Source organism: Equus caballus, chromosome 10 (assembly GCF_041296265.1).
Source record: "Equus caballus isolate H_3958 breed thoroughbred chromosome 10, TB-T2T, whole genome shotgun sequence".
In the NCBI taxonomy this organism is placed as follows: Eukaryota; Metazoa; Chordata; class Mammalia; order Perissodactyla; family Equidae; genus Equus; species Equus caballus.
In genome coordinates, this window is record NC_091693.1 from 46,996,032 (window position 1) to 47,008,576 (window position 12,545).

Sequence of the window (12,545 nt, forward strand, 5' to 3'; positions counted from 1 at the left end):
CTAGAGCACAGGCAGAGCAGATTTAGCATAACTCTTAAGGGCCTTGGGATTTTCAGAATGATAAATGAGCATTGGCTTCAACTCAAAGTCACCAGCTGCATTAGCCCCTAACAAGCAAGTCAGCCTGTCCTTTGAAGATGTGAAGCCAGGCATTGACTTCTCCTCTCTAGCTGTGAAAGTCTTAGATGGCATCTTCTTCCAATAGAAGGCTGTTTTGTCTCCACTGAAAATCTGTTGTTTCGTGTAGCCACCTTCATTAACTATCTTAGCTCGATCTTCTGGATAACTTGCTGCGGCTTCTGCATCAGCACTTGCTGCTTCCCCTTGCACTTTTCTGTCATGGAGACAGCTTCTTTCCTTTAACCTCAAGAACCAACCTCTGCCAGCTTCAAACTTTTCTTCTGCAGCTTCCTCACCTCTCTCAGCCTTCATGGAATCGAAGAGAGTTAGGGCCTTGCTCTGGATTGGGCTTTGGTTTAAGGGGATGTTGTGACTGGTTTGATCTTCTATCCAGACCACTAAAACTTTCTCCATATCAGCAATAAGTCTGCTTTTCTCTTTTTTATCATTGCTCTTTTATCATTTTATTTTTATTTATCATTTCATCATTTTATTTGCTCTTTTATCATTGATGCATTCACTGGACTAGCACTTTTAATTTCCTTCAAGAACTTTCCCTTTGCAGTCACAACTTGACTAACTGGCATAAGAGGCCTAGCTTTTGGCCTGTCTCAGCTTTCAACATGCCTTCCTCAATAAGCTTAATCATTTCTAGCTTTTGGTTTAAAGTGAGACAAATGCAAGTATTCCTTTCACTTTAACACATAGAGGCCTTTGTAGGGCTATTAATTGGCCTAATTTCAATACTGTCATGTCTCAGAGAATAGGGAGGCCTGAGGAGGGGAAGAGAGATAGGAGAGCAGCCGGACAGTGGACCAGTCAGAACACACACAACATTTATCAATTAAGTTTGCTGTCATAAGGGTGCAGTTCCTGGTGCCCCAAAGCAATAACAATAGTAACATGAAAGATCACTGATCACAGATCACCATAACAAATAAAATAATTATGGAAAAGTTTGAAATATTGTGAGAATTACCAAAATGTAACACAGAGACACGAAGTAAGCAAATACTGTTGGAAAAATGGTGCCAATAAATTGCTCCATGCAGGGCTGTTATAAACCTTCAATTTGTGAAAAACACAATATCTGTGAAGCACAACGATGTAAAGTACAATAAAACAAGGTATGCCTGTACTTTCAAACTCTTCAGTTGGGGCATAGGCAACAAGAAGCAATGAAGGATTTTAAGGAAGAGAATGGCATGATCAGATTTGTTTCTGTTTGCCTTTGGAATAAAGTCAGCCTTCTGCTACTATTTCCAACCCCATCCCTCTGTCTACTAGGTATTCTGTACATTCCCTCATATCCTCTGTTCTCTCTTGCCTAGGGGACTTTGCACATACACTTGTTCCCTTTGCCTGAAATGCCCCTCTCATCCCTCTTCACATGGTTAATGCCAGGGCTTCCTTCCAGACTGAGCTCAGATGTCATGTCTCCCTGAAAAATCTCCCCTACCCACGGGCTGCACCAGTTAGCCTCTATGTGCTCCCACATCACCACGCACACTCTGAGCTGCAGTGACCTGTTGTTTGTCTATCTGCTAAATTTGACTAAAACCTCCTTGCATGCATGGAATGTGCCTTCATCATCTCCATATCTCCAGGACCTGGCCCAGATCATGGCAGACACTCTATAAATATTTGTGGAATTTATCAATGAACAAATGATTGATTAGGGAAATATACTCTTACAATTAAAACTAAAGATGTCACAACAGAGAGCCACCTTCTCTGTGAAGCCTTTTATTCCATCCCCAGTAGGCTGTGAGTACCTTCTCTTGGAGGTCTCCCCTACACTCACCTCCACTGGAGCCTTGAACACAACACGCTTGACATGGTCTCTTCATGGTTTGTCTCTTTGCAAAACCATAAACTCTTAGATGTAGAAGTCTTGCTATTTTGTTTTTGAATTTCTAATAGTGCTGGGTACACAGTAAAAATTCAATAAATATTCAACTGAAAATTGAAAATTAAATAAGCTGTGGATACTATTCCAAAGACTATCTTAAATATTCCAAAGAAAAATAGTGTTTTAACCAAACCATTCTTATAAACATAGTTCAGCCTTCCTAATTCAAATCCCCCACTTCCACTTTCCATTACCAAAGCAACACACATCCTGTAAGAATCAACATTAGCGATAGAGGCCTAGAAGGCACTATTTATGTTTGTTGTTTTCAGTCTTATCTTCTTCTTTCATATGCCAACTAATTAAGGCTATAAAATGACTAATGTCTCCAATTGTTCCGATGTCCCAATATGCCATCATATTTTAATCCCTATGTACCTTCTCAATTTTCAACATCCGTACTTCAAAAATATTAAATTACATAGATGTTCTAAACCAAACAGGGGGAAATTAGTTTTCTATTAGGAGGGTTATAAAATATCATCAATAAGAAAATTGAACAAAAAAAGGAAAACATGACAAACCATAACTTAAGCACCACACTTCTGAGCTTTGGGAAAAAATATCTGAATCCTAGTTAGGACAAGAGAAACGAAAGCAAGCAGATTCTAAAATTCACCCTAATTTTGCCTGAATGTCAGTTCTCTGTATGGTTAGTATTGAGTTTCTGTAAAATAAATACTTTAAAAATATTTTGCTTATGACACTTGTAATCAAGAATTATACTTCAATTCAAAAATAATGAACTAAACCCATAACAGTAAGTGTCTAAATTGGGGCTCACTGTAAATGAATGATTCTTTCAAGTTCCAGAATCTAGTACTTCTTTAGTTAGATAAAACACGGGCAAGACCTTGGCCGTTTGCTCAGCCCAAGGGTAAGGTGACAATGAGATATATATGGCTCGTAAACTGGTCATTACTTCTTGGCTGACCTTCCACACAGCTGAAAGATGCACTTTCTCCCCTGTGGCCATCACTAAATCTCTGACTGACGGTCTCTGACACTGTGGAGTTTTTCTTTCATAGTGTTTGCCTTTTCTTTACTTCTGGTTTATCTTCCTTGCTCTAAGTTCTCTTAATGTCCTCAACCTCTTCTTACTAGAAGATGTAGCTGTGTCTGTCTAGCAAATTCTAAAAGTCCATGAGGCAAGACAGTCCCTCACTCTTTTGAACACACTTCCCCGTAGTTTGGCAATCATATACAAGTAACAAAAATAACTCTTAAGTTTGGCTCTAGCTGGGGGAACTGGTGAAAAGCGAGAGAATTTTTGTGAATTTTGTGACAATACCCATTTATTGTGTGCCTTCTATATAATGTGCACTATTAACAAAGTGGAAGGACACTTTCAATGAAATATGATGGGCATAGAGTAAATTTATTTTTCTAAATAAATAAAGGGGCTCGTGGATGAGGAAGCACGCAGGAGGCACATGTAGGCCTCCTCAGAGGGGTCTGGGAAGACTTACTGGAAGGAGGGCAGGACCTGCTGGGATATTATGAAGGGACTGGGAATTCGTCAGGTAGAGTTGGATGGGGGTGGGTCCCAGGCAATAGGCAGAGCATTCTCCTGTGCAGGCAGCAGAATGTGCAAAGGCAGGGAAGCCTGAAATCATCTCCTGTTCCAGGTAGAAGACACCTCTTTTCCTCCTCATTGTTCCAGCACTGGAAAAAAAAAAAAAAATACCACATTGGATACAATCTCTTTGCTTACCAATTTTTTATAAAGATGAGATTGAGTTAATATTAATATAGAATTCTTATTTGTGCCAGTTATTGAGCTAGATATATACTTTATATACATTTTATTTAATTGTCAAAACAGAAATTGAGAAAGGCATTATAATATGCTTTCTCCAGAAGAGTAAACTAAGGTTTAGGGAGGTTAAATGGATCGTCTAAGGTAATGCAGATGGTGAGTGACAGCCTGCATTCCATCTGAGGTTTAGACATCAGAATCCAGAACCAGTGTTTGTTCTCCTGCATCAGGCGGCTTGCACATTAACCACAGGAGCAGCTGAGAGGAAGCAGTGACCTTTTAGGGAGCGGTTACCAAAATAAGATTCCCAAGCACTTGGAAGAAGTGAATGTAACCCTGCATTGCTGTTAGTCCCTCTCTCCTGGCGCTCGCTCCCATGACATGATACTGAAATGTGGCACGTTTGGCTCCCAAAGGGCAGGATTTGAGGTCCTCATCCCCAATTTGCTGTGACCCAGGGTTTGCTTAGTTCTAAATTCTAGACCTGATGTTATATAATAGCTAATATCTGCCTTGAGCTTACACGTGTATTATCTGATATGATTTTCACCTCTATGCCATGCGGTGGACAGAGTGGGCATTAATTTTATTATCACAAGTTTATAAAGAAAGAATCTGGAGCCCAAGGAGACTATATGCTCTGCTCAAATCACATAGTACATTGAACACATGGTGATGGCAGGAATAGAACCCAGGTCAGGCCACCTCTGATCATAAAAGAGGACAAATCAAGGTCATTAACGAGAAGTCAAAATTTAAGCTTCTAGTGCGCTGGCAGGCCACAGCAATTGAGGGAAAGAGAAGAAAGCACAGCAGCTGCTCGCACCAGATCCTGAACATGCAGAATTGAAAAGAACCTGAAGCCTCATCTGGTGCAATCAACCTCTGTGACAGCAACAACTGTGGACAGAGAAGCCAGCATGAGGCACACAGCCTGTAACATGTCTGCAAGCATCTGGGAGCCAGAGGGAGCATTGAGGACATTGGCCCAGCATTGATGGAGTGGGATTTATAGCGTTTAAGAATGTTCCTCCCCACTGGGCTGGAGAGTTGTCACACAGATACAGATCAGTGATTTAAGTTAGACACTGAGATGGGCTGGAAGTGCAAATGATAGCACAGCCCTCCTACTTTCCCTCCCAGAGTGCAATAGTTCAGACTTGTCTCTAAAAATAAATACTCCTTTTTCAATTTTCAGGTACCTTTAATAAAAAGATTGCAAGAATTATTACCAAGGAAAGAAGACATGTGGAATCCAAGGGCAGACAATAAGTTTGCTTTTATTTTGACTATCTCAACAAATATAGAAAGTCAAATGGAATTTTGTCAGAGATTCACAGAAAACCTCAAATAGGAAATAAAATCCACTCTCAAGGAACCAGGATCACATTTGTGTGTGTCTGTGTGTCTGCACCCGCATGTTTGAAAAACAGAGCATCCTGCCAGAATAAATGTTTAATGTGAATTGTCCATTATTGATTTTTTCTGTCTGATGATGCATCATTTCTTTTTCTCAATTAAACTTTTTATTTCAAGATAATTGCAGATTCACATACAGTTGTAAGAAATAGTACAAATAGATTCCTCGTATCCTTTATCCAACTTTCCCCAATGAAAAACCATAGCGCAATGTCACCACCAGGATATTGGCATTGAAACAGTCAAGATACAGAACACTTCCATTAACACCCTGATCCCTCGGGCTGCCCTTTTGTGGCCACATCCACTTCCCTCCCTCCCTCATTCCCTTCTCAGCCCCTGGCAACCACTAATCTGTTCTCCATTTCTGTAATTTTGTCATTTCAAGAATGTTATATAAATGGAATGACACAGTGTGTAACCTTTTGAGATTGGCTTTTTCCTCTCAGTATAATTCTCTGGAGATTCACCCAGGTTGTTGCATGCATCAACACTGATTGTTGAGTAGTATTCCATGTATGAATGTACCAAAGTTTGTTTAACATTTCACCTGCTGAAGGTAAATTGCACACTCCCCGCAGGAACTCAGGCCCCCCTCCGCCATGTTTTTAGTGTTACAGACATATATTTTTAATGGAACAGCTTCAGAAATATTTTTTTTTAAGCAGAATGTAGTGGCAATAACAACAAGGGCAGATTTTCTGGGGTTTAGGTAGCATCTGCCAAACCTGGAAAAAATGTGGCAGAAGCCAATCGGTGAGGCTCAAGCAGGAGGATCATCCTGAGGACTGGAAATAAAAATTTTTAAGTGTCCTTAGTCATGAAATAGTGTTTCCATGTAGGTATTAGACCCTGCCTTCTATGTCCAAAAAAACAGCCCAACAGCAAGTGAAATTAGGCATTTTCCTCTGAGGCGTGCAATGCAAAAAAATGCCTAATGTGTAAAATAGAGAGGAGTGAGTTTGTATAAGCCAACAGTGGCATTTACAGAGTCCTGTAGCCCCTGCTGTGACAGCCACATTATAACAAAGGCTCCAAGGCCAATTAGTAAACTAGAACCCAACAGGGAGGTTGAGGTGAAGGCAAGGACTTAGAAGAGCTTCTAGAGAAAATGGGCAGTGCAGAAGAGAAGGCGCAAGAAATAATTGGCGTTGTCTTCTGAGATCTGCAAAAATTGAAAAGCAGAAAGAAGAAAGGATTCATGCTCTGTAACGAGACAGTCTTTATTCTGACAATAAATAAATAATTTTGCTTAGAATAAAATCCACCACTTAGTCCCTAATGTAAAATAAAAACTCATTGAAGTTGGAATAAAACTGTTATATTTTCCTTCTCATTTCATTGTATGTACAGACCCCTGAATTTTTTTGTAGAAAGCAAGGTTATTACACCAAAAGTGAAAGGACAGCAGGCTGTTCATATTGGAAAAACATTTTGTCTTGGGTTTTCTGTTTTTGTTTTATTGTTCATCTTCTGAGAACGAGCTCTAGAATAGTGGTACATTAAGACAAATCTGTACCAAAGAAATTCAAAAGTTTGTCTGGAAACATAAAGGAGTGAGGAGTAGAGACCTTTATGGAAAAACACTAAGCAAATTAATTATGCCTGATAAGCCCGAAGGCTGAGTGGGAGGGAGCACATTGCTTTTAACAGGCTCACAGGTAGTAAGCGCTCACAGTCCTAATCCTGCTGCTTTGGAGAAAGCCGTCCCCGGACACAGTCTCTGACTCTGCTCAGAGCTCTGCAATGACAATACCTAGACCAGACGGGCAGGCAGCGAGTCACAGCCAGGGTCCATTGTAGCCGGACTTGTGTATCAAGCTGTTCTGCTCCAATGCCCTTGCTTCTCCACCCCTCTTCTCAAGACGTGCATCACTTCTGCTGCTCTGTAGGGATGCACGGCACTGATCGCCCTACATCCAACCTGACTAAGGCTCCCAATCATTTTCTGCTTTCTTCTTCCTAACCTGCCTGTGGATGTCTTAGAATGCTTTGCTCCAACGGATAATTATGTGTTGGTTGATTCAGTTAAAAAACAAGGACAGTTAATCTGTTTCATCTTTAAGACAAGATAATGCCCATGACCAGGTAAATTATCCATATCTCCACAAAGGATCTTTGGGAGTAAGGCAAATAATGGGATGTCTGGTCTGTAAAGAAGTGTGTGTAGGAGAAATGTCTGATGGGTAGACCCAAAATACTCCTTAGATTATCAGTCATTTGACAGCAAGTGCGAGCTGCAGCTTCAGTCGCCACACTGGGCCAGCCTTCTTTTCACCCATTTCTAAGTTACTATTGGCTACATCACTCCCAGATAACAGAGAAATGACATTTACTGGGGTTTGCAATGCTGTGGAGCCTAGACAGTGAATTTGTTTTCAAAGGAAGATACTTAGGGCAGTTTCTATTTAGTAGGGACCTGTATAAATGGCAAAGTACGTTGTTTCCTCAGCTTTGGCTATTCTGATTAAACTCCCATCCTTCAGAAAGAAGCAGGGGTTATTAAACTCAAATAAACTAGAAGCTAAAATTTAGCTTCTAAATCCTATCTACCAGTCACTCATTAAGAAATGTTGATAGAAGTCCTAGAGCTAAAAATTATTAATATTGATGTTATCAAATTTATTTTTTTAAACACATATTTAACAAGAATGTGATATTTTTTAGTAAAACACACTTAGCAAGAATGCGATTAGGGTAATTTTTTTTTTTTAAAGATTTTATTTTTTCCTTTTTCTCCCCAAAGCCCCCGGGTACATAGTTGTGTATTCTTCGTTGTGGGTTCTTCTAGTTGTGGCATGTCGGACGCCGCCCCAGCGTGGTCCGACGAGCAGTGCCATGTCCGCGCCCAGGATTCGAACTAACGAAACACTGGGCCGCCTGCAACAGAGTGCGCGAACTCAACCACTCGGCCACGGGGCCAGCCCCGTGATTAGGGTAATTTTCAATCGGAAGAGCCCATGAGGAAGCAAGCTCTTAACATGTAAACATTCAGATGAGAAGATGGAATATTATTACGTAATGAAAATTCCAGCAATAAGGGAATGGGATTTGGGGCATTATGGATAATTAAAATGGTAATTTATGTGAATTATGATCTGAGCTAACAAAAGTGAAGTACTTTCTAATTTATCTAAGCAGTGAAATTAACTACTAATTAAAGAAAATATTTCGGAGGGTACCTGTAGCCATTAAAGCCCTCAGTGGAAACTTTTGGGACTTTTTCCCAGCAGCTATTGAAAATTCAGGTGATTATACAACTTAAGATAGTTTCAATATGGGTTAGCTTATTTGATAAAGATAGAGAATGAAATATAACTTTGGAAGTGTCTTAATGCATAGAATGATACAGCTGTGGTAGAGTAGAAAAATCATTAGCCTGAAAATCAGAGTTGGCTGGTCAAACTCTATGTCCTGACAGGCCTCATAGTTACATGACTCAATTTCTCTACATTTCAATTTCCACACCTGTAAAATTATATATATATGCATATACACATACACACATATACACGTATATATACATACATATGCACATATACACATTCACACAAAGATATATAAACACATACATATCAATCAAGATTATGATGAAGATTAAAAGATACAATGCATGCAAAGATGGTCTTTAAATTTTAAAGTGACAAACATGTATATGATGATTATTATTAGACAAACCACTTGGAAAAACTGTGTTTCTCTGTTCTCTGTGAGAGAATGACACTGAGCATCTTCTTGCCTCTGCAGATCTGCTATAGCCCTTTGGCTGTTGGTTCTTAAGAATAAAACACTGCAGGATTGAATCATGTCACTCTTGCTAGTGGAATGTTATCTTAGACATTTGCACAAATTAATTGACCTTGGTTTTTGTTTTTGTTTTTTTGTTCCAAACCACTTCATATTTATTTGGTATATGGATTCAGACTTGAATTTAAATGTCCCACCTCTACTGAATAACTAGAACTTAGAGCAAATCACTTCACCTATCTGAACGTCAATTTCACATAACTGTAAAATGGCAACAAAAATAAATCAAACCTTGTGGTGTTTTTGTAATAATTTCGATAAAGTAATATAATTAGCATTTAGCATACAGATAAGCACATAGTAAGATCCCAATTATTGTTAATTCCTGTCTCTTCCTTCCCCCACAAAAAGTGTACTTATTTTGTGAATTCTCTGGGCCCAGTATTCTTCCTGATTTACAGGCAATGCTCAATAACTGTGGGTTGAATGGATGAATGATCACCCAAACTAGGTTCTTGGAAGAACAGATGCCCTTCCAGGTCAAGTCCAGCCTCTTCAATCTGATTCTCCATGTCCACCAGAATCTAGTCAGACCTCGTTTCCCTTGCTCTGTTCCTCCAGCTCTTGAATCACAGGTCCCCATGTCCTCACTTCTCAAATACTTTTAAAATCTTTGATTTGCCTTGCAGAGTCTTCACTAAAATTTCTCTTTTCATTTTGTTTATTTAAAGGTCAATGTTTACTTTAAAATACTTCAACACATAAATAATGTGCTTGCAGGACATTTGGTCCTGTCCAAGACGTCCATAAGACATTTGGTCCATCAGACATCTGGTCCATGCCAAATGGTTTTGGATAGGACTAAATATCAAGGACCTTTTGGCATGGAGCCAATGTCTCCCTGGACATTTTGGGTAGGACCAAATATGACCAGATATCAAGGACCTTTCATCTTGGGCCAAATGTCTGATAGACTTTTTGGACAGGACCAAATGTCAAGGACCTTTTGGCGTAGACCAATGTGTTATGGACATTTTGGACAGTACCAAATGTCTGCTAATCAATAATGCTGTGTGTGTGTTTGTGTCAGAGAAAGAAAGAGAGAGAAGTGGTTTTAATCCATACTCTGGTAATAGTTATTGTCTTAATTGGGAAAACACACTCTGGGGAGGGTTATCTAGAATTTAATTAAAAATTTCCATGGCTCGGCTCTCTTGATTTCTAACCAAGAAGAGAGGGGGATTTTTATTAGCCTAATATATGTTAGCTAAGGTTTTTCAGTAGTGAAATATCTGAATTGGCTAGAATTATTTTAGCAACATTCTTGTTTTTTCATAAACAGGATGTAGGAATGTAATAAGCACAGAAATCTTATTCTTTTCAGAATGGCATTTGAGGCTTGATTCCAAAAGCATGCTGGATCCATCTCCAGTTCAAAGAGTTCTGATGTCTGATGCTACAAAGTTAGCAGAATCCAAGCTTTCTTCCCTTTTTTGAGTAAACCTTTTATGCAAGCTCTGGCTGGCTCATCTAGAAGTAAAGAGTGCTCGCAGTGGTTTATATGACTGTTTTTGTACCTAGAGGATAAGAAATGCTTGCATAGGAGGCAAAATTCTGTTTGAATTCTGACTTCATTGTCACCTGGGTCGAGGGTGGGGAGTCATAAGAGGAGCCTTATAGCTCTCTCTTACTTCTGTGAGAGGCCAAAAGAAGACCCAAATGACTATAGACAACCAAATTGGCTCAGATCAGTTGTAAAATCTGGTCCAGGTAGCAAGGTGGAATTTACATGGAGTTTTAAGCAAAAGTAGGAAATAAACATCTTTTCTAGGAAGCAGAATCTCAAGATGAGAAAACAGTATGGACTTGTCCCCACATTTGTCTAAATGCATGTTGTGCCCAAGAAGACAGAAGGAACCCTGGGGGCTATTTCAAAATAGACCATGGTGCTCCACTGAACTGAGGCAGTGTTGATTACCTCTGCTGCTTAATATTGGACTCAGCATACATATTGTAGGAAATAAAATAGAGAAAAATGTTGTTGCCATGGCTGGTGATAGGATGCTTTTCAATATTTGAAAAAATACAAAAATTGCATGAAGCAAAATTAGCCCAAGTAATTAAAGGATGAAGGAGATCTGTGTCCTTTAACCCCAAGAAGGTGACCTATTTCCAGGAGGACTGAGACAAGTGAGAGCGGATCACTGGCAATCTAGAAATTAGTAATCACAGGGATTTGACAGGAACGTGAAGCTACTGAGTGAAGAAGTTAGAGCTTAGACCCACCAGTCAAAATCCATCAGAAAAGAATTTGTCCAGAGAGAAGAGAGAGGCGTTTGGTTTTGTTCAATGGCCTCACTAAGAAACAGAAACTTATCAGATGATTTGGTGTGTTGCAAATTAGCTCACTTCTGCTATCAGCTTTGGCACCAAAATAAATAAATAAATAAATAAGAGGTGGGCAGTGTCAATTTATTGCAGAGATACAGGCCAGGAGAAGATAATTTCTGGCCTCATGACGTAACGGTCATGGTACTGAAGCAAAGCTGCCAGCTGTGATTCATATTCAGGAAGTTTGTGTTAATTGTCAGACAATACTGTACTTGAGAAGGAGAAAAAATACGTTTTAACTGTGGTATGAGTTTTTTATACACGTCAGATTGAATACATTTGCAAAAAGGACCAAGTATAATTAAAAGCTCCGTAAAGCAATTTTTAAAAATTGCTAGACTTACAAATAGAATAAAAAGATTTGTAAGCTGCACTTAAAAGTGTAATGACAAAACAGAGATTTGACTGATAAATCAATAAATTAAAATAAATAATCTTAAAAGCAAAGGTGATCTTCTCTACAGCCTTTTCAGAAATAGTAGCATTTGGTTTCTCTATTATAGAGAGTGCATTTGAGTGGCTAGAAATTAATTAGAATGAATAGCTCTTTGCTTTAAATCCAGAGGAACGCTTGTCCATAGGACAGAAATGTGTGGCTTCATTTGAAATAAAGGACCCTAATCTAGAAAAAGGCATTAAATAGAAAATGAAAACTATGTCTAGTTATTCAAATATTCTGGTTAACGTGAGATAATCTTTGCTTTACAAACATCTTTGTTTACCTATAGTAAAGTGTCATAAATCATATATAAATATGTTTCTAGATTTTTAAAATGGTGTTCACGTATTTCCAGGTCTCACAATAGATTATATATTTGGAAAGATGCCAAACCAATTGAGTGATATTATGAAGTTTTAACTTATTAAAAAAGTAAACTATGATGAAATAACTTAAAATTATTGATTAAAAAATTAAAGCTTTTACTGGTAAGAATATAAAGGACAATTACTTGAGTCTTATTTACCTGTTTGTATGGATGTTTAGCCAAAAAGACTTGGTAATCTATGAGCATGTTTGCATGCTGAAAGTGTCTTGTATGTAACTGTGTTTTTAAACATTCTCTTTTTCATCACAGTCTTAAGCTCAACAAACAAGCAAAACATGCTGTCACTTTAGAAAATAGAAATAGAAAAGCCCTTTTTATAAATCAACCAAAGAGGTGGAATTAGAACCAATCATCCCCTCTCTCAGTAAAA